Source organism: Rhinatrema bivittatum, chromosome 2 (assembly GCF_901001135.1).
Source record: "Rhinatrema bivittatum chromosome 2, aRhiBiv1.1, whole genome shotgun sequence".
NCBI lineage: Eukaryota > Metazoa > Chordata > Amphibia > Gymnophiona > Rhinatrematidae > Rhinatrema > Rhinatrema bivittatum.
The window spans coordinates 371492895-371515195 of NC_042616.1; positions in this window are offsets into that span (position 1 = coordinate 371492895).

A 22301-nucleotide genomic window follows, 5' to 3' on the forward strand; every position below is an offset into this window, starting at 1 on the left:
TCCCGTTTTCTAGGGATCTATTGAACAGGTCACACAGCGGACCCGTCCAGCACATCTCTTGCTACTCCCTCAGTATTCTGGGATGACTTCATCAGGCCCCATGGCTTTGTCCACTTTCAGTTTCATCAGCTCTTCCCATACATTTTCTACTGTAAATGGAGTTACATCTACTCCATTCCCCTCCAGTTTCTTGTTAACTAGTGACGGTCCTTCTCCAGGGTCCTCTTTAGTGAACACAGAACTGAAGTATTCATTTAATATTTCTGCCATTTCTTCGTCTCTCTCCACACATTGATCCTTTCCACCTTTCAATTTCACTATACCACTTTGAACTTTTCTCTTTTCACTGATGTATCTGAAAAATGTTTTGTTACCACTCTTTACCTCTTTGGCAATCCTGTATATTCTATATAGCCAAATCGTACATAAAAAGAGAAGGCATTTAATAGACTTGAATAGCACAGGTAACACTCTATGCTTTTCAGGAAGCCTTGCAGACCTCATATCACCAATAAAGCTCACAGATGCAGAGCTGTTAGACCATGCTAAAAACCTGCATGCAGAGCTAGGGTGGTCAGAGCATAAAAAGGTCATGCTAGATGATGTCTCAACATTTGAACAACATTTAGGTGTAAACATAAGGGTTGTGCTTTATACAAAAGAATGGGGTTGCTTTAAGACAAATGACAGACCTGAATTCCATAAAACTGTATTTATGTTGCTATATGATGACCATTTTTAGGGAATCTTAGATTTAAAAAAGTTCTATGGTGATCGAAACTTCTGTAAATTTTGCCAGAAGCCGTACAGTCACGAACATAATTGTGCATTGTTGGTGCACAACAATTGAACAAGCAGAAATATCTGAAAAATATATATTTTATGATTGTGAATGTATGCAGGAAACAGGCTTTCATGTTCCAAATTATATATATGCAACAGATTTAAACAACACAAGAAACTGGGAGTTCAAAGGTCTTGAGAGTATTTCTGAGTTGTTAAGATTTTTTGTGACAAAAAGTTCAAAGTATACACCTTCATAGCACATAATTCTAAAAGCTATGATGGTTATTTTGTAGTTAGAGAGCTGCTAAAGGAAAAATATGGATGTGAGCTTGTTAGCTCAGGTTGCTAAGCTCTTATAAATCTTGATGGAACCCCTGGGTATACGGTTTAAAGACTCTTTAAATTTCCTGCCCATGAAGCTTAGCAAGCTTCCACAAGCCCTGGGGTTTCAAAGCTGTAAGGGCTATTTCCCACATATTTTTAATGCTAGAGTTAATCAAAATTATGTGGGACCTATGCCTGATGTTGAGTATTATGGAGATGGGAATATGATGCCTGGAGAAAGAGAGGAATTTTTAAAGTGGTACAGGGACAATCAATATAATACCTTTGATTTTCAAAAGGAGCTTGCCTATTATTGCCAGCAGGATGTGAACATTCTGAGGCAGGCATGTATCTTATACAGAACTGAAATCATGGCAATGACAGAGAGAGAGGCAGTTGTAGAGCAGGGTGGCAGATCTAAAACTGTGAAAAGATGTATAGATCCTTTCCAATACGTAACACTGGCATCTGTGTACATGGCCATGTACAGGTTTATGTTTTTAGAACCCAAGACCGTGGCACTCATCCCTCCAGACAACTATCACAGACACACAAGAGACGTTCAATCAAACACCCTCTATCCAGTGGCTGATTTATACAGAGGCCAAAGCAAATACAGATCACCCATGCTTTAAAGTGGGGTGAAAAGCAGGTGGGTCCCTATTTTCTTGATGGTTATGCACTTATTGATGGGGTGCAAACAGCTTTTGAATTTAATGGCTGTTTTTTTCCATGGTTGTTCCGAGCTGTTATAATGAGTAAGAGACCAGAACCACCTTAACGGCTACAACATTTGGTTGTTCTCAATACAAAACACAAATCAAAGCAGATTTCCTGAAAAGAAGAGGTTTAAAAGGTGATAAGCGTGTGGGAACATAATGGAAGAGAATGGTGAAAGAAATTTCAGGGATTGGTTAAATCTGACCTACCGCAGTCATTAGTACCCAGAGAGTGCCCTCTTTGGTGGGTAGAACCAATGCTGTTTGCTTGTACTATAAAGCCGGCCTGATGAAAAAATACATTACTATGATTTTACAGTCTATACCCATTTATTTATTTATTTATTTATTTTGATTTTGGTTTTTATATACCGGTCTTCTTGCATTAGATGCAAATCAAATCGGTTTACATTGAACAATTAAACTTGCTTGAAAAAGCATTACATGTAACAAAGAACAGTCAAAGACATGAAAAAAACTGTTGGAACAATAATAAAACCATTTATCAATAAAACCAAGGACACCACGGACACCAAGGACACACGTTTTCGTACGGAAAATGGCGCCGGCAGGAGAATCGACTGCAGGAAGTCGTTCAACGAGGCGCCGGAACCCTCGCTGAACGACCTCCTGCAGTCGATCTCCTGCCGGCGCCATTTTCCGTACGAAAACGATTCGCGGCGGGAAATCGCTCCCTGACCCCCGCTGGACCTCCAGGAACTTTTGGCCAGCTTGGGGGGGGCCTCCCTGACCCCCACAAGACTTGCCAAAAGTCCAGCGGGGGTCCGGAAGGACCCTCCTGCCGTCCAATCGTGTTCGTCTATGGCCGCCGCCATTTTTCGGCGCCATTTTGGAAAATGGCGCCGGCTGAAGACAACAAGATTCAGTAGCAGGAGCCCGTTCCGGACCGCTGCCGTTCCGGACCGCCACTGGACCCGCAGGTTATTTAAGTCATTTGGGGGTGGGGGATTTATTTAAAGGGTCGGGGGTGGGTTTTAGGGGGTTTTAATGTGCCGGTTTGCGATTTTACGTTTTTTTTTTTTTCGATTTTTCAACGATATTTATTACCCCCCCAAACGGCAACAATACGATTCCCCTCCCCCTCCCAGCCGAAATCGATCGTTAAGACGGATCGAGGACACGATTCACATCTCTAGTATAGAATCTGACCCCCACTGAATGACCTCCTGCAGTCGATCTCCTGCCGGCGCCATTTTTCCGTACGGAAAACGATTCACGGCAGGAAATCGCTCCCAGAACCCCGCTGGACCCCCAGGAACTTTTGGCCAGCGTGGGGGGCCTCCTGACCCCCACAAGACTTGCCAAAAGTCCAGCGGGGTCTGGAACGACCTCCTGCAGTCGATCGTGTTTGGTCTATGGCCGCCGCCATTGTTTGCGGGCGGCCATTTTGCAAATGGCGCCGGCTTGAAGACAACACGATTCAATAGCAGGAGGCCGTTTCCGGACCGCCGCTCTAACCCAGGGTAATTTAGGCATGGGGGGGGGGGGTTCGGGAGGGTGGGGGATTTTAATTTAAAAGGGTTGGGGTGGGTTTTAGGGGGTTTTAGTGTGCCGGTTTTCCTGCCCTCCCCCTTCCCTCCCCCGATTTAAGCTACGGACCGCCACTGGACCCCAGGGTAATTTAAGACATTTGGGGGGGGGGTTCGGGAGGGGTGGGGGATTTAATTTAAAAGTGTCGGGGGTGGGTTTTAGGGGGTTTTAGTGTGCCGGTTTTCCTGCCCTCCCCCTTCCCCCGATTTTACGATTTGTTGACGATAAATTGGGGGAATTGGTATTGGTATCAATGGCCCTAACGGTTTTTGACGATTTAAAATATATCGTACGATATTTTAATCGTCAAAAAACGATTCTCACATCCCTAGTTAGTATAAACCCCCGCAAAGCGCAATTGCTAAGCTTTTCTTTAACTCTTTGTGGGGGAAGTTATACCATTTTCAAACAAATATTACAAGTAAGAAACACCCTTACTTCCAGAAAATATAGGAATAAATGCTTATACATACAATTATTAAGCATATACAATGAGACAATTAAAATTTCAATAAGCATCTTTCCATCACATAGGTAACATGGGGGAGGGGAACAGAATACAGGAAGATTTATGAAACTTTAATATACCGACATTCATAGGGCATATCATGCCAGTTAATAGTAATAGAATACTTAAAGAAATAGGCAATTAATGTGATCTCTGCTACAACTTAATCTAGTATCTTCTCAACCTAAATGTTAACCAGAGTTAGGGAAGCTACATTCCTTGAATTTATAAATGATTTCAATTGCTCTGGAAAGAAAAAATATGTAAGAATCATCATGTGAAGAGATCAAACATTTACATTGGATATCTTAGTTTAAAAGAATATCCAAGAGAAAAAAATCTGTGACTAAACTTGAGAAACTCACGTCCTCCTCTCCTGGATCACTACTGTGAAATCCGGGTAAACTCAGATTTCTTGCATATGGAAACTTGCGAAGATATTGCTAACATCATACTCTGATGGAAAGGTTACCAAAAGAGTTGCCAGATCATAGACCTCGGATGAGGAATTTCCAAAAACTGAGTCAGATTCTCTATCCCCCCACATTGATTCTGAGAACTTTTCAATTTAGAGGGATTGGGCAAGAATAACAACTTACTAACAGGCGGAACTTTATCCTCTTCACATTTTAATACTTCCCTAAAATATTTTCTTAAAGTAAAGTAGGGGTCTTCCCCTACAATTTTAGGAAAATTCAAAAACCTAAGGTTTAATCGCCTGTTATAATTTTCTAAATATTCTAATCTCCTTAAGGAACTGCTTGAATCTTTAATTAATTTAATATTACAATCCTGTAATTTTATAGAAGAAATTTCAAGCTTCTCTATTCTTGTATTAACTTCAGCAGAATGATTATCCATTTTCCCCTCTAAATCAGTCAATCTTCTTTCCAAGTTTACCATTTTTGTACCTTGGTCTCTGAGAGTGCAGCCAAAACTGGCTACGAGGTCCCACAACGCATCCAGCGTTACCACCGCAGGTTTAGTAGGAAAAACAAAGGACTTACTCTTTGTTTCCTCGGAGGGGTCCTTTTCCTCCCCTACTGGTCTCAACCTGGATGCTTCCAGCTCTCCATGCCTGTCCTGGCTCCCGCTTGGGGGTTGAAGTCACAGGCACTCCTCTGCACCGGCCCCAGAGAACTCCAGCATTTGCAATGGGGAACCTGTGTTGCTCCGAAAACGCTCCTCTCTGGCCCCCACCTTCCAGGGTTGTCACAGTGACCTCATCACCCAGTGTCCAAGGTGACGGAGGAGCTCCAGCAGTTGGGGCCGACGGTGGGTGAAGATCAGGGGGGCTAAGCGAAACTTCCCCAGGCGATTCCACCGCTCCCTTGGAGGAAACCACAGCGGGGTTAGCACACCCCAATTGTGATGCAGGACCCGGGCTGAAAGATGTAATCAGATGTTGTCCCGATAGCGTAGTCACTTGTTAGCGATTTGCTAGGGAGTTAGCAATCTGTTGTAATTCTGTTGTAGATTTGCTGCTGGACACTCCTGCAAGGGGAGGAGTTAGCAATCTGTTCAGAATCTGATAGGATTTGCTATGCTGATGGGAGGAGCACGCAAATGGGAGTTAGCAATCTTGTTATGATATAGACTGCTGTTGGCAATCTGTACCAGCGGAGTGCTTAGAGAGGGCACCCAGCTGGAAAAGAATGTAAATAGGTGAATCCTTAGGCCAATGGCAGATGATAGCGCCCCCAGGAGGATATCCTGAGAGAGACAATCGGCTTGGCTTGGGTATGGAGACAGACACAGATAGATCTTTTATTAGACAGGTTAGTAGAACCACCAGAGATGGCAGTAGTGAGCTGATATGTCTAGTAGGGCTGAAGGCCCTCAGATACTGGAACTGCGATCCCAGGGTTGCTGAGCTGTAGAAAGACTATAGATAGTGAGTAGACAGGGTATGCTGTATACATAGAATGAAGTAGATGACAAACCTCATATAGGGTCTGAAGGAGGCTCAGTAGCTGGAAAGAGTTAGGCCCTCGAGGAGCGAGTACATGTCCCAGAGTAAGCTCTGAGAGAGCTGTGGTAACTCACAAATGTCTGTATCTGCGATAGCTTCCAAGCAGTAGAGAATCTTCAGAGTGTCCAGGAACATGGGCCCTCAAGGAGCGAGTACCGGTTCCTATCCGCAATCTGAAATAGCGAAAAGAGAGCGAGGCCCCCGAGGAGCGGATACCCCTGGTAAGTCCGAGGAGGCAGAGTAGCTTGGACGAATCCGTAGTGAGTCCGAATCAAAGTCCAAATTCATAGTCCCGATTCGTAGTCCTTGGTCAACTTCAATCTGTTAGCGAAGTATGAGACTTTTTATGTTGGAAGCGGAGATGACGTCAATACAGGGGAAAACGCCCCCTGAGGTTCTCGCCCTTGCTGGTACATACTTTGGAACGTATGCGTGCGCCCCTACGTAATCAGGAACATGGCGAATCCGCATTGTCGAGCCGGTCCGCGTTATGCCGGATAGAAGCGACATGGAGATGCCGCGGCATCAAGCCGTCCATCAGCGCCCGGAGGTAGTCACCACAGAGGTAGAGGAGGATGGAGGCCGAAGAGCAGCCACCACGAACGCAACAGTAGCCCTTCAAAGGGCGATCTCTTCGGGTACCAGGCTTCAAAGGATGCCACGAGGTGGAAACTGATGAATCATCTCTTTATCCAAGAAATGTTCTGAGGCTCCCAAATGATCAAATCGGGGCCGAAGCCTTTCCAAAACAGAAAGTATTCAAAATTCTTTGCCTCTTTTACGAATATCCAGAATCTCTTTGATCTTGATTTCAACTTCATCTTCGCAAGAGATGACAGATGGATCTTGAGATTTGGAAGAATCTTGTAGAGTGTTATTGAATGGTATCAGCAGCCAATGAGTGGAGCTGCTGTGGACGTCACTGAAAAATTCAGTGGAAGTGGTGATGTAGAAGAATGTCCAAAATCCACTTCTAAAGAGACTCTCCAGTAAAAATGCTTGGATGAGAGATGATAGTATGTAAAAGAAATGGCTAAGTGCTATAGATGCCACTGGAAACTTCAATGGAAGTGGTGGTGATAGGGTACGTCCAACCCCATGTCTAAAGGTATCTCTCAGTAATGAACCAGTGAATGAAGTATGGAACTCAGCAGCAATAGCTAGCTGCTATGGACGTCAATAAACTTCACAGAAGTGGCAATGTTGGGGAATGGCCCAAAACCCACTTCTGGAAAACTCTTCCGTAGAATTGCTTTGAAGAGAGATGGTGGCAGCACAGCAAACAGGCTGGCAGCTAGAGATATCTTCTTCGGAATGAACAGTGCTGTAACCTTCAAGCATGACTTCCGAGTGAAATAATCATAAAGGCTGGTAGCTAGAGATATCTTCTCGGAATCAAACAGTGCTGTAATCCTTCAAGCACGACTTCTGAGAGAAACAATCGTAGCAGTTATCGCACATAATAGTCCGTGAAGACTGTAAGATGTTAGAGCGCCATCTAGCCATGGAGAACATAGCAACCGCTATGAATATCAGCAGACATATTTTACAAACTGCTGTGGACGTCGTTAAGATCCTCAAGAGAAGTGGCGATGTAAAGGAATGTCCAACGCCCACTTCAAGTTGTGATGCAATAACGGATCTTCTAATTTGATGAAGGGACTCCTCCGGTTTTCCACAAAACGTCTGAGAGTAAAGTTGCCTCCTGCCTCTGAGTTTCTCCAGGGCAGGGTCCGAACCGTGACTGGTTCAGAGATCACAGAGACTGAACGAGAGAGCGGAGGAGATAACGCCGTATGGCCCCAGAAACCAGTCCTTCCCGCGGGACTGTTGGCCCATCCGTTTTCCCCAGGACATAAGGAGACATGTAGCGACATCATGGCCGGGCTGACCACAGTACAGTGCACAAGCCGCGTTCTTCTGTTTCTTCCGGAATCTTCTCTATTTTGAGGTCAAGAAGACCACGACCAAGTTTTCCATTGGTTCCTCGTTATCAACAGCAGGAATTGCTGGACCCATCCAAGGTGCCGGGGTACTGGTCTGTTTCAACCCGGTTAACACCTTAGGCCGGAGTTCCTTCACCTTGTCTCGGAGCCGACAATCAAGACAAGTAGCTAAGGCTATCAATTCTCCAGCGAGTCAGGGTGTCTGATGAGCGGCCAGCTCGTCTTTCAAGCGGGTATCCAGGCCTCTGCAGAAAAGAGCCTTGAGACATCTAGGGTCCCAGCAGAAGTTCCGCTGTAAGAGTCTTGAATTCTATGGCAAATTAAGCCAATGATCTGTTGCCTTGCTTCAAGTCCACTAAGCAACAGACATACGAGCAGGGGTCATCAAAAATAGATTTAAACAAGTCCATAAATTCTTCTATGTCCTGCAAAATAGGGTCCTTGTGTTCCCACAAGGTAGATGCCCACAACAAGGCTCTCCCATCCAAGTAAGACAGGAGTGTAGCTAGTCTTAGAGAGGCCCGTGGGGAACAATGAAGGTTGTAATGTGAAATGTAAGCTGCCACTGGTTCAAAAGCCCCACGTCTTCTGGAGTTCTCTGGAGAAGCGAATAGGAGCTGCCAGTGGAACAGCTGTCTTTAAGGTTACCTCCTGTAACTGACTTTCTTGGTTAGAAGTTGTGCCTTGTATCTTCCGAGTGTGAAGCTGATGAAATGCTGCAGTAAAGTTTCTCCAAGGTTTCTTGCTGTACTGAGATGCGTTGAGCCAGGCCTGGTATGGCCTGCAAGGTGGAGAGGTGTGCCGGGGGACCATGGGTTATTGACATCCCATACCTATAAGCCAGATCCACTGGAGTTAATGGCTTCCCATACCTTTTAACCCAGATTCACTGGAGTTAGCAATCTGTTGTAATTCTGTTGTAGATCTGCTGCTGGACACACCTGTAAGGGGAGGAGTTAGCAATCTGTTCAGAATCTGATAGGATCTGCTATGCTGATGGGAGGAGCAAGCAGATGGGAGTTAGCAATCTTGTTATGATATAGACTGCCGTTGGAAATCTGTACCAGCGGAGTGCTTAGAGAGGGCACCCAGCTGGAAAGGAATGTAAATAGGTGAATCCTTGGGCCGATGGCTGATGACAGCGCCCCCTGGAGGGTTATCCTAAGAGGGACCATCAGCTAGGCTTGGGTATGGAGACAGACACAGATAGTTCTTTTATTAGACAGGTTAGTAGAACCACCAGAGATGGAAGTAGTGAGCTGATATGCCCAGCAAGGCTGAAGGCCCTCAGATACTGGAACTGTGATCCCAGGGTTGCTGAGCTGTAGAAAGACTATAGATAGTAAGCAGATAGGGTATGCTGTATACATAGCCAGAAGTAGATGACAAATCTCACATAGGGTCTGAAGGAGGCTCAGTAGTTGGAAAGAGTTAGGCCCTCGAGGAGCGAGTACCTGTTCCAGGGTAAGCTCTGAGAGAGTGGTGGTAACTCACAAATGTCTGTATCTGCAATAGCTTCCAGGGAGTAGAGAATCTTCAGAGTGTCCAGGAACATGGGCCCTCGAGGAGCGAGTACCGGTTCCTATCTGCAATCTGAATAGAGAAAAGAGAGCGAGGCCCCCGAGGAGCCGGGTACCCCTGCGTAAGTCCGAGGAGGCAGAGGTAGCTTGGGACAAATCCATAGTGAGTCCGAAATCAAAGTCCGAATTCATAGTCCGATTGTAGTCCTTGCTAACTCAATTTGTTAGCGGAAGTATGAGAATTTTTATGTGGAAGCGGATGACATCAATACAGGGTATGCCCCTGAGGTTTGCCGCCCTTGCTGGTACAACTTCGGAACACACAACACCCTACATCATCAGGAACATGGCGGTATCCGCAGTGGCGATCCAGTCCGGGTACGCGGAGAGAAGCGGCATGGAGACGCCGCAGCATCAAGCCCCCGTCCATCAGGCCGGAGGGAGTCGCCACAGAGGTAGAGAGGGTGGAGTGAGGTGTGTGAAGATCAGCCACGAACGCAACATCACTTCAGTGGGGTAAGTCCTGACTTTACCCTTTCGTTTTGCAGGATCTTCAAGGAAAGAACTACCTCAGAAGGGACAACGTTACTCGACCCGGGCTCACGCCACCAACTTGTTCTCCAGCACCCTTCATCATGTGATTTTATTGATGATGAAACAGCCTTGTGACATGGAAGCATCAAAAGACCGCAGGTGTGTTGTCAGGTAATTGAAACATTTCATTGCCTGTTCACACCGGTTTATGCTCGTTTAGAATTATACAACCTGCTTGACAGTTTGCAAGAGCGTTGTCTGTACAATGATACAGACTCTGTGTATTGTGAGTCATGAGGGTGCCAGTGACCCCCCTTTGGGAGATTAATTAGGTCAGTGACGAGCGAGGATACCCGCAGATGAGCATACTCAAGCAGGCAGTGGTCAAACTCCTACTGAAAAAACCATCTTAAGACCCTAACGATCCCTCTAATTTCCATTCCATCTCAAACCTCCCATTTATCACCAAAATTATGGAAAAAGTAGTCAACTCACAACTCATGGATTACCCTCGAAAACAACAACATTATTCACCCTTCTCCCAATTTTGGCTTTCGCAAGCACTTTAATACGGAAACCCTCTTAATCACCCTCTCTGATCATCTCATCAGAGGAATGGACCAAGGCCACTGCTACCTCTTTGCCCTCTTTGATATCTCCTCTGCATTTGACATGATAAGCCACAACCACCGCCTCTCCTGGCTTGCTGACATTGGTATCTCTGGCTTAGCCCTCCTGTGGTTCAAATCCTACCTGTCTAATAGAAACTTCTCTGTCAAAATAGGTAATGCTGAATCCACTCCCTACTCCCTCTCACAAGGGGGTCCCACAAGGCTCTTCCCTCTCCTCCACCCTTTTTAATATCTACTTTAAACCCATCTGCCAGCTCCTCTCAGACCTTGGATTAAAGTTCTATTTATATGCTGACAATGTACAAATCATCATACCTGTCCATGACTCTATCTCCGATTCCCTAAAGTTCTGGGAAACTTGCCCTTCCTCCATTAACACCTTCACCTTGCCCTAAACACCAATAAAACTGAACTGTTCTTCATTTCCCAACACCAAACTCCTAAACCCTCCCTGGCAAACGACCCAGCATTCAATTCCATCTCTGCACAACCATTTGTAAGAGACCTTGGGGTTTTCATAGACCAGCAATTGAACTTGAAGAAATACATCAATACAATCCTCAAAGAGGGCTTCTTCAAGTTCAATGTTCTAAAAAAATTAAAACCCTTACTCCATACCCACGACTTCCGCACTGTTATCCAAGCCACTCTATCTTCTAAAATGGATTACTGTAACTCCCTCCTCCTAGGGCTCCCCTACTCCACTATAAAACCACTCCAAATGCTCCAGAATGCGGTAGCAAGGACCATCACAAATGCCCGTAAATCAGCCCACATCGCTCCTATCCTTAAAGACCTCCATTGGCTCCCCATCCCTTCTCATATTCTATATAAAACCCTTACCATCATCCATAAATCCATATACAATCACAATTCTAACTGGCTCGATGATCCTTTCTGCCTTACATATTCCAACTATCCCACCAGAGCAAACAACAAAGGAACCCTCTATGTGCCCTCCCTCAAAAAGGCTCACCTCTCTCCTCTATGAGGGATCGTGCTATCTCCATTGCTGGCCCCACACGATGAAACTCATTACATACAAATCTCTGCCTCGAACCATGCACCACCAAATTCAAAAAGAACTTAAAGATGTGGCTCTTTAAGCAGGCTTACCCAGATTAGTTCCCTATCTCATTACAAGCTTACCCAGATTAGTTCCCTATCTCATTAACCTGAAGCTGCATCACCATTTGACCTGAACCCATGTATATAGTTTCGATACTGTTATCCTTTTATTTATATTGATAGTTCTGATATTTATCCTGTTATTTATATATTATTTGTTGCTCTGTGTGCTATCTTTCAGCCTCCCCTTTTCTCTCCGGTCCCACCCCCAGTCCCTGTTTTATGTATTTTCCACCTTTGGTTCGGATGTGAACCGGTATGATGTACCCACTAATGCCGGTATAAAAAAGTTTTAAATAAATAAATAAATATCACAGATTGTATTGGCTGGGCCCAAAACATATGGCTACAAACTGTTCAGTGGAAAGATCTGTAAAAAAGTGAAAGGGATTACGCTAAATGTAGAAAATTGTAAAAAGATCAATTTCACTAATTTGAAAGATCTCGTCTTTGACTATAAAACTGAGGCTGTAGACAAGAGTCCTAAAAAGATACAGGTACAACAATCTGGGATCATAAGAAACAAAAAGTCCTGATCAATAGAGACTGGCCTACTTAAGAAAACAAAAAGGATTGTATATGATAAAAGGGTGATAAAAGAGGGATTTAACACGCTACCCTATGAATATTGATTTTGTGGATGTGTGCTGGAGGCACCCGTTTTCGTGTATTTTACCTGGACCGGCAAATAGCGGCAAAAGCTTCTTTGTTAAAAAACTATTAGATCACGTGGTGCATGTGTTGACTGACATGCTTAATAATATTCTATGGTGTTATAGCTGCTGCAATCTTTGTTTAAAGAAATGTTGTGTAAATATCCTTTTATTACCTTTATGGATTCTTTGCCTGATACTTTTAATGATGATCAATTGTTTCCAACCAATAAAATATATATGGTTATTGTAGATGATTTGATGGCATCTGCTTATAAAAGTGATGAAATCGAGAAAGCCTTCACACAATACGTGCATCACAGAAATCTGAGTATTGTACAAAATGTTTTCTGTCAAGGCAAAACAAGCAGAACTATAGCCTTAAATACCAAATATATGGTACTCTTTAAGAATCCTAGAGACAAGTTGCAAATTGCAGTTTTAGCCAGACAGATGTACCCTGGTAAGTCACGCTTCTTTTTAGAAGCCTTTGAGGATGCCACCAGAAAGCCATATGGATATCTCATTGTGGATTTAAATGCTACGACAGATGTACCCTGGTAAGTCACGCTTCTTTTTAGAAGCCTTTGAGGATGCCACCAGAAAGCCATATGGATATCTCATTGTGGATTTAAATGCTACGACCCCTGAGTGTTACAGACTGAGAACAAACATCTTTCCACCAGAATGGACCATTGATTATTGTGAAAAAATACAGCCCCTCCATAAAAAAAAGGAAATATATATTCTCCCCCCACATATTTGTTTTGTGTGTCCCAGAGATCATGTCTGCTCGCTTAAAGCGGAACCTAGCTCTTTTAAAACTTTTAGTTCAAGCCTCTCCGCAGCGGAGAAAAGCTATCCTAAATGTCGCTTCTAACAATTTAGTGGGGGCCATAGCGGAGATTGCATCAAATACTCTAAAAGGTAATATTCCTTTATCACAACAGCAGATAAACATCTTGAAAAGGAAACATCAAGCCATAAGGATTCTGGGTGATAAAAGAATAACACAAAAAAAAAAAAAGAAACTGGTGAAGCAGTCAGGGAGTTTTATCGGGCCTCTCCTAGGTTTTGTACTACCACTCATCACAGGTCCGGTTCCCCCTCTGTAAGAAGTTACTGTCTTTTCTTTTTCTTTTGGAAATAGGTTCTTTTGCATCATTTTCACGTTCTAAAAATTACAAATTAAAAAAAACACTGGGTCACAAATGCTTTTGATGCCTTTGCAACTTAACTCTCTGCTTCAATGGTTGTTGTAGAGGAAAAGAGGCATTTGGGCACAGACATTACCTTCATTTGTATTATTGTCAGAAATGTCATGGGCTTTTGTTTTTTACTCTGAGGCCTCACTGCAACCCGGCTGTTGGTCTGTGCTCAGCACTGTATCTGTTTTTGCAATATTTTCTTGTTCTAATAATAAAAAGAAAATAGACAAACATTTTTTTTTTACCACAGTTTTAAAATCATATCTAAAAACAAAAAGATACATTAAAACTATTAACCCACCTTTCCGTTTTCTTTGTTGCCTCCGTTTAGTGAGAGTGACAATTTATTAATAAATCCAGACTTCTGCCTTTCTTTGTTTGAAGTATACATTTCTGTTTCAAACTCTTCAGGCCTTACAAACTACAGACTGATGAACCTTTCTGGTCTCTGGTTATTACCTTTTATTACCAACATAAGGGGCATAACCACCAATAACCCTCAAAAACTTGTGTATTGTAACACAAAAGCTACCTGGGCCCCTCTCTGTCATGTGATGGACATCTGCTACAGCTATGCCAGAACCCACCCCCCCCCCCCTTATAGTATAAAGGGATTGGAATATAATTTACAGGCCTTTTGTGTATATTATCAATACCTCTTTAGATCTGAAGCCATTTCACAAAACTACAGTCTGTGAATCTTCTGTGATTTAATGGTTCCTGGCCATGAGTCCAGACATCTACTCGCATCTACGTCATCTTTTTGTTCATGAAAGGTAGTGCATTATCATTGCCTCTTTAGGTCTTGGGGGTACTTACAAAATGTAGACTGATGAGCTTTTCAGTTTGCTTTAATGGCCACCCTCTGTGTATTTCTTTATCCCCCCCCACACAGCAATCCTAAAAATATTGTGTATTATAACACAAAACTGTCTGCCCAAACTGTCATGTGTTTGAACAACTGTATTGTCTAGGCACAACCTGGTACAAATGGCCCTTCATTTTTCCTGGGTGTCAGAGGCACTCCAATACATGCAACTATGGTCCACCTGACTCAGTTCATCAATGAGGAACAGCCATCACAGTCATCAAGGCGAATGCCAGCCAAACACTTTGTAAGAATGCTGTACATGGCCACCCTTATGATTGATCTAAATGTCGTATTTCAAAAAAAGGCCAAATACGGCGGGGGTTTTGGTTAGAAACCCTATACAGCTCCACCAGCTGAAATCATGCGCCATCTTCAGGTTAGATTTTTTTTTTTTTTTTTATTACCTTCTGAGTCTGGTGGTTCTTTGATGTTTGGGCAAAAACTCTCTTTTGTCCCCATATTCTTCTGTTTGTAAAGATTCATTCATTTTCCTATAAAAACATAATGGGGTAGATTTTCAAAGGGTTACTCGTGTAATATAGGCGCGCAAGTCCAGGGATGCTCGTATGTCCCAGGGCTTTAAAAAAGGGGCAGGAAGGGGTGGGATCAAGGGCAGGGCACTGGTCCGGTGGCAGTCCATGGGTGGGACCGAGGCCTCCGGCACAAGCGGGGCGGAACTCCTTGAATAAGGTGGGGGGGGGGATTTAGGTAGGGCTGGGGGTTGTGTTAGATAAAGGAGGGAGGGGAAGGTTGGGGGGAGCAGAAGAAAAGTTCCCTCCGAGGCTGCTCCGATTTCGGAGTCGGCCTTGGAGGGAACAGGGAAGCCAACGGGGCTCCCCTAGGGCTCGGCGCGCACACGTGTGCACCCCCTTGTGCGCGCCAACCCCAGATTTATAACATGCGCATGGCATGTCATACCTGTGACATCATATGGGGGTGTGGCTTGGGGTGTGGCATGGGAGGGGCCACCAGTGACATCATAGGGGGCTGGTTTGGGGGTGGGGCATGGTTGGGGGCCACTCCATTCACTTCTATTGGGGAGGAGCATGGGCGGGGCCCTGGGGTGGAGCTAGGGGTGGGACAAGGGCAGGAAGGGGTGTGGCCAGTACCAGGGGTGGGGTTGGGTGGGAGGGGGCTACACCCCATTCACTTCCATGGGAGTGGGCGTGGAATGGGCCGGGCTTAGATCAGAAGTGAACGCTGATTGGCCTGACAAGATTTTTGAATTGACAGTGTACCCATAGGCTACTGACCCCTGCTACTCTTACAAGAGAGTAGCTTTTTCAATGATAGCAGGGATTTTGATGGGGGAGAGGGATGGGAGGGAAAGTTTGAAGGTTTTGTTGTTAAGGTTCTTGTGGTTTTCTCTGTTTTCTTTGTGCCATCCCTCAAGCCACCTTTTAATAGGGAAAACAGGCATGGATATTAAAACTGATCTCTCCATCACCCTGAAAGGTGACAGAACATGAGCCTAGTCCTGAGCTGGGGTCTGGACAACAGTTTAATGTTATTAATATTTGTATGTCTGATTAAACATACTAAGATGAATAATCAGGTGTATCGGTTGTATTAAGTTTTATATTTATTGTATTTGATTGTTTATTGTGTATAATGTATTTATTGTTGTGAACCTTTGCGATGGAACCCGAGTGACGGTATATACGACCCAATAAATAATAAATACTTTACTTGGAATGTGTCTAGTATTGGATCTGTAGTTAAAAGTTGCAAGTACTTGAAGAATTATATAAAGGGCAAGGCAGACCTAGCAATGCTACAAGAAACTTATTTAACAAAAAAAAAAAGAACATCAAAGGCTCAAGAAACAGTGGGTGAGAAAATGTATTCAGCCCAATCAGGATCTAGAAAAGTGAGCGTAGTCATTTGGTGGGGAGGAAACGAGTTGCCTTTTCAGGTCAATGAGATTGATGAGGATCCTGAAAGTCGATATATATTAGTGGTAGGGTTACTTTATAGATGCACTATAATATTATGCAATATATATGCCCCAAATGTTTATGAATATAAATTTTTCACTAAACTATTTTGCATTTGGCTGAAGGGGCTTTTTAATTGTTTACACAACCTAGCTTTAGATAAAACAGCCCTTGGTTTCAGAAGCAAAGACACAAGAAACTGACAGGTAATTCTTATTTATGTAAGAATTTAGATCTTGTTGATTCCTAGAGAGTGCTACACTCTATGATCCTAGAATATACTCACATTTCCCACACACATAATACCTGTTCGGATTAGATTATGTTTACCGTTAACAGTTCCTTCTCCTCGCTGCCCAGTTAATGGCATGTGAATTGCACCATCTTTGGGAACAAACTCAGCTTCTTCTTCAGAAGGCCCAGTCAAAGAGCCAAGAAAACTACTGATGTGCATCGAAGACCTGCTCCACATTTCAGAACCGGTGAAAGGGTCTGGCTCTGCCACCAAATATATCGACCTGAAACTCCCGTCCACGTGTCTAGCTCCTCGCTATATCAGCCCCTTCTCCGTGTTCCGCCAACTGGGACCCGTCACCTATCAGCTATGGCTACCTCCTTCCCTGAGGATCCACAATTCCTTTTCACGCTTCATTTTTGAAACCTCTGGTGCTGTTTTGGCCATCATATACTCCTCCTAAACCTCAACCCTAATCAGCTGAAGAGGAGTCCATCTATCAGGTCCACGACATCCTGGATATAAGAAAAAGAGGTCAAAGATGGGAATACCTATTATCCTGGGAGGGCTTTTTGCCCAGAAGAGAATTCTTGGGAACCAGCAGCCACGTATTAGGTAAGAATTTGCTTAAAAAATTTTGTCACTCCCATCCTGGGAAGCCAAAACCCCTGGGGAGGGGCTGACTGCCCCAGTTGGCTCCTTACCTCTCCCAATGCCGCCCTGTTGGCTCGCTGCTCCCCGGGCCCGCTCTGACGCAGCTCTGCCGTGCTGCCCTCATCTCTCCTGCGCCAGGCCTTCCCAGCCTGCCGGGCTGTCGCTCCTACGCACGCGCAGCTTTGGCAGCAATTTAAAGGGCCAATGGCGGGAAATACCTGTGGGCCCCACTGGTGACATCATCAGCCCTGGCCTACTGAGGCCTGGTTCTGCAGAACCCCCCTTGACTTGGAAACAAGTTCCCTGCCTCTTCTGTGGTGGTTTCCAGCGCTTCTTCAGTTCAGTACCTGTTCTGGTTCCTGTTCCTGTCTCCAGCTCTGGCTCCCGCCTTCCGCCCCTGTTCCTGCTTCTGGCTCCTCACTCCTCATACCTTCTTCCCTCGGATGGACCTCCCTGGCTTAGGACTTCAGATCGGACTTCACCTTGCTTGGTCGCCACCTGTCCAGGACTTCGGATCGGACTTCACCTTGCTGGCTTGCCGTCTGCTCAGGACTTCGGATCGATCTTCTCCTTCCTTGCTCACCGCCTGCCCTGGGCTTTAGGTCAGCTTCCTTCCTGCCTGACCATAGCCGACCCCGGGATCTCGTTTCCGCTACCACGTTGGAGTTTCTTCACAGGGGCCACCTAAGTCCAACCAGCCCTGGAACCCAAGGGCTCAACCTGCAGGGAACGGGGTTTGTAGTGGTGAAGCGTCAATCGGCCCCTGTCTCTGTCCGGCCTCGCCTCCTGACGTTGGGAACCCGCGGTAGGTCTTCCTCCCGGGTTGCGTCAATTCCAACTCAGGCTAAGGGTCCACAATGTACGTCAAGGTCCTAACACTGACCCTCTCAAAATCTGGGAATATTGGGAGTCAGTGGGGTTACCTAAATTAATAAAGGATCAGGTATCTCAATTTAATCTTCCCATTCAAATGCAAGAATTTCAGGTGTGTATTATGACGACCCGGGCCCAGATGGATTTGCAGCAGAATTGTATAAGTTGTTGACAAAATAAGTTCTTTTTCCTTTAGGTAGTATGGTGGATGCACTCATAACAACTGATCCACCTGCCTATTTTTCTAATAAGGCTTATATCACAGTCTTCTTAAAGCCAGAGAAAAATCTGGAGTGTCCAGAGTATCATAGATCCATATCTCTTTTGAATTTTGATCTCAAAATGATAGCTAAACTTATGGCAGATAGATTAGCATGATTTCTCCCATTTTTAATAAATGAAGCACAGGTGGGCTTTATGAAGAATAAAGTATCCATGCTAAATGTTTGCAGGCTACTAGCAACAATGAAGACCAGTACCTGGCAAGAGATCCCCTTTCCTATTTTGAGCTTTGTTGCTGAAAAACCTTTTGATAAGGTGGACAGGCTGTTTATGATGGAGGCCTTGAGAGCATTTAGCATAATGGGGTATTTTTTTGCAAATGGTACACATGTTATACTGGAAACCTTTGGCTTCAATAATTGTTAATGGTTTCCACTTGGACCCTTTTGCAATAAATCAGGGAACAAGACAGGGATGTCAACTATCCCTGTCACTATTTCTGTTATTCTTAGAACCTCTTTTAAAGAGGATTCTTGAACATCCTAATATAAAGGGAGTATCCAATGGACCATGGGTGGCTAGTACATTTAAAGTAGCTGCCTTGCAGATGATATTTTGCTTCACATTACAGATGCTGCTTCACCCTTTGCTCAGCTATTACAAGAATTTATGAACTATGGTGTATTGGCAGGCCTGATTTTAAATTTGAATAAATTTGAGGCCCTCCCAATATAAGAACATAAGAAATTACCATGCTGGGTCAGACCAAGGTTCCATCAAGCCCAGCATCCTGTTTCCAACAGAGGCCAAACCAGGCCACAAGCACCTGGCAAGTACCCAAACACCAAGAAAATCCCTTGCTACTGATGCCAGTAATTGCAGAGGCCATTCCCTAAGTCAACTTTATTAATAACAGTTAATGGACTTCTCCTCCAAGAACTTATCCAAAACTTTTTTGAACCTAGTTACACTAACTGCAGTAACCACTTCTGGCAATATAGTGCACATTGGTGAATAAGTTAGGGTCAACATTTCCAATGAAGAGGATGGAAGACTCAATTAAGTGCCTGGTAATTCATATATGCAAGGATACTACTAGATTGTATTTAATTAATTACAGTAGACTATACAATGAGACTAAATGTTTGCTATTGAGCTGGAGTGAATTATTGTATCACTAGTAGATAAGATTAATCTATTCCAAATGCTAATATTGCCTAAGTGGCTCTATATGCTTCAAACTTTGCCAATTTTTCTCTCAACCAAAAATATAAACGGAATTGAGTCTATAATTTTTCATTCATATGGCACAAGCATAAACCCCGGATATCTCTGGTTGCTTTGATGGGAAGGTGGAAGGAGGTAGGAATGTGCCTTGCTAATTTGAGATGGTACAACATGGCATGTTTGCTTAGGCACTTAGGGGATTGGTTGTGAATACTGCTTAATATACTCCTCAAAAATTGGAAAAAGATTTAGTTTTCCCATTAGATTTCTTTTACATGATAATGTTTCAGAAATACATGGACAGTTAAAACACAGTGTATTAATTCAACCTCTTCTGAAAGCTTGGTGAATGGTTTGTAATCAGCTGAAATTGAATTATAGGGTCTCTCATTTTTTTTCCTATTGCAAGTGATATAAATTTTCAACGGGGTATCCGATCAGCTGTTTTTACTAAATGGGCCTCGGCAGGGTTACATATGGTTTAGTATCTTTTTGGGGACAGTATTCAAATGACCACTTTTTAGGAATTACAAGACAATTTTAATTTGGAGCAATGCCATTTTTTTGCTTATTTGCAGGCCAGGCATTATGCATATTCCTTAACAATGCAAGAACTCAAGCCGGAAAGTTGGCAGCTCCACTTTGATCTGTTTGATCAAGATGATCTTTCCCATCATATGGTCTCAGGGTTTTATAAATTCCTAAAACAAAATATCCATAAATCAATGGAATATTGTTTCCAATGGAACCTTTGGTGGGAGGAGTTGGCGGTCAGTTATACCCTGAATAAATATGCCAATTACTTTAAAAGGCTTAAACAGCTTACTGGCAATATGGATTTGAGAGAAACCCAATATAAATTCTTAATCCATTTTTTATTCTACAGAGGCAAGCTAAAGTTCTACATTTATCTATATCTGATTTGAGCCAGACATGTGGAAATACTATTAGAACCCTTGGAGATCAATTTTGGACATGCTCCAAAATTCAGGATTTCTGGCGAAGAGTTCTGGTGTTGATTCTTTCAGTAAAGGGGACACAGGTACCTCTAGATGCAGAGATAGTCTTATTTGATGATCTGCGTGCTGTCTCTTTCTATAATAGATATGTCTGCCTTGGCGACGAAAGATATTTTTACTTGCAAAGAAGGCAATCCTACAGAAACGGATGGTACCTGAACCATCTACAAAAAATCAACTGTGGAATGCCAACTTCCATTTCTGTAATATGGAAAAATGTGTCAATAAGTATGAGCCTCAGCCTAAATATTAATAAGTATGAGTATCCTCAGCCTAAATATTAACTCTATCATCTTTATAGTCTCTTCTAGACTCACTGTTGTATCCATGATTTCTATAGTTGGTGTCTCATGACCTACTGTTTCATGCGCTTGTTTATCGGATCTACTTACGTTTATTGTCTTGTTTAACTGTTTACTGTTTAACTGTTCAATATTTATAAGCCTGTTTATCGACTTAATGTAAATAAGCCTTGTTTAACTGTTTAATGTAAAAAAGCTCCGGCCAGTCAAGCCCCGGGCGAGTTGCCGTTCTTTGTAAACTGGATTGATTTGTATTTCATACAAGAATTTCGGTATAGAAAAATTTAAAAATAAATAAATAAATAAATAAATGAGCTGCCTCATAGAGTTTACAGTATGATTATGAAATACCTGTCAGTAGAATGAGAGACAGCACAAATATTGTTGGTGCGCTTGAGGGAGGGGACAAGAAGAGAATAGGGAGGGGAAAGGAAGAGAGGGATGAGGGAGGAGTTGTGTTTTTTTTAATATATAAGTTGATGTGACTCATTATATATGCAGCAATGGATAAGATTCCATCATTGCTGAGTTTGTATGTTAATTTGAAGGAAAAGAAATAAAAAGATTAAACATAAAAAGTCATGGGATATGAGGCAGTGTCCTATTGTGGGAAATAGAAAACAGAGAGTTTAGATAAACAATACATTTTCTCAATGAAGAAATGTGAACAGTGTAGTGATCCACGGATCTGTTTGGGGAATACTGCTTTTTAACATATTTATAAATGACTTGGAAATGGAAACAATGAGTGAGTTGATCAAATTTGCTGATGATACAAAATTATTCAAAATTGTTAAATCAGAAGAAGATTGTGAGAAATTGCAAGAGAACCTTGCAAAACTGGGAGAATGGGCATGCAAATGGCAAATGAAATTTAATGTGGGCAAGTGCAAAGTGATGCACAGGGTTGGTAACTTTAAAATATGCGCAATCTCACCCATGAACGCTCGTACATGGGCACGGGCATGCAAACCAGAGCATTTTGCAACAAGTGCGCCAATGTGCGATAAAACATTGTAAAATGCACAAAATGTAGATGTGACCGGTTATGTGCAAAGGTATGTGTGCAACTGCATATGTAGGTGGGCACATAAGCATGTGCATGCTCACACACAGGGTTGGATTTCAGGAAATATCAGCCTGGGAGATTTTTTCCAAAACTGGCCCACAGGGTATCTGACTTGTGTGTGCTTTCTGTGTGGCACATACTTCAAAAGCTCCTAAAACCATACATTGAAACATATATCATGTGACCTGAGCCTGGCAGAATTTAGAAAAAATCTCTAAAATAAATTTCATATTTTTCCTAGGAAACTAAGGGGGTTAAAGGCATTTTTGCATGAAAAAAACGCCTTTAACGCATGTGAAAATGTCATAATGCATAGTGTGATAGAGATGTGCTTCGTGTTTTGCTACCGGGTCGTTTTTTGACTCGGATACTTCGTGGTAAAGTTCGGTTTTTATCGTTTAGTTTTTTTGA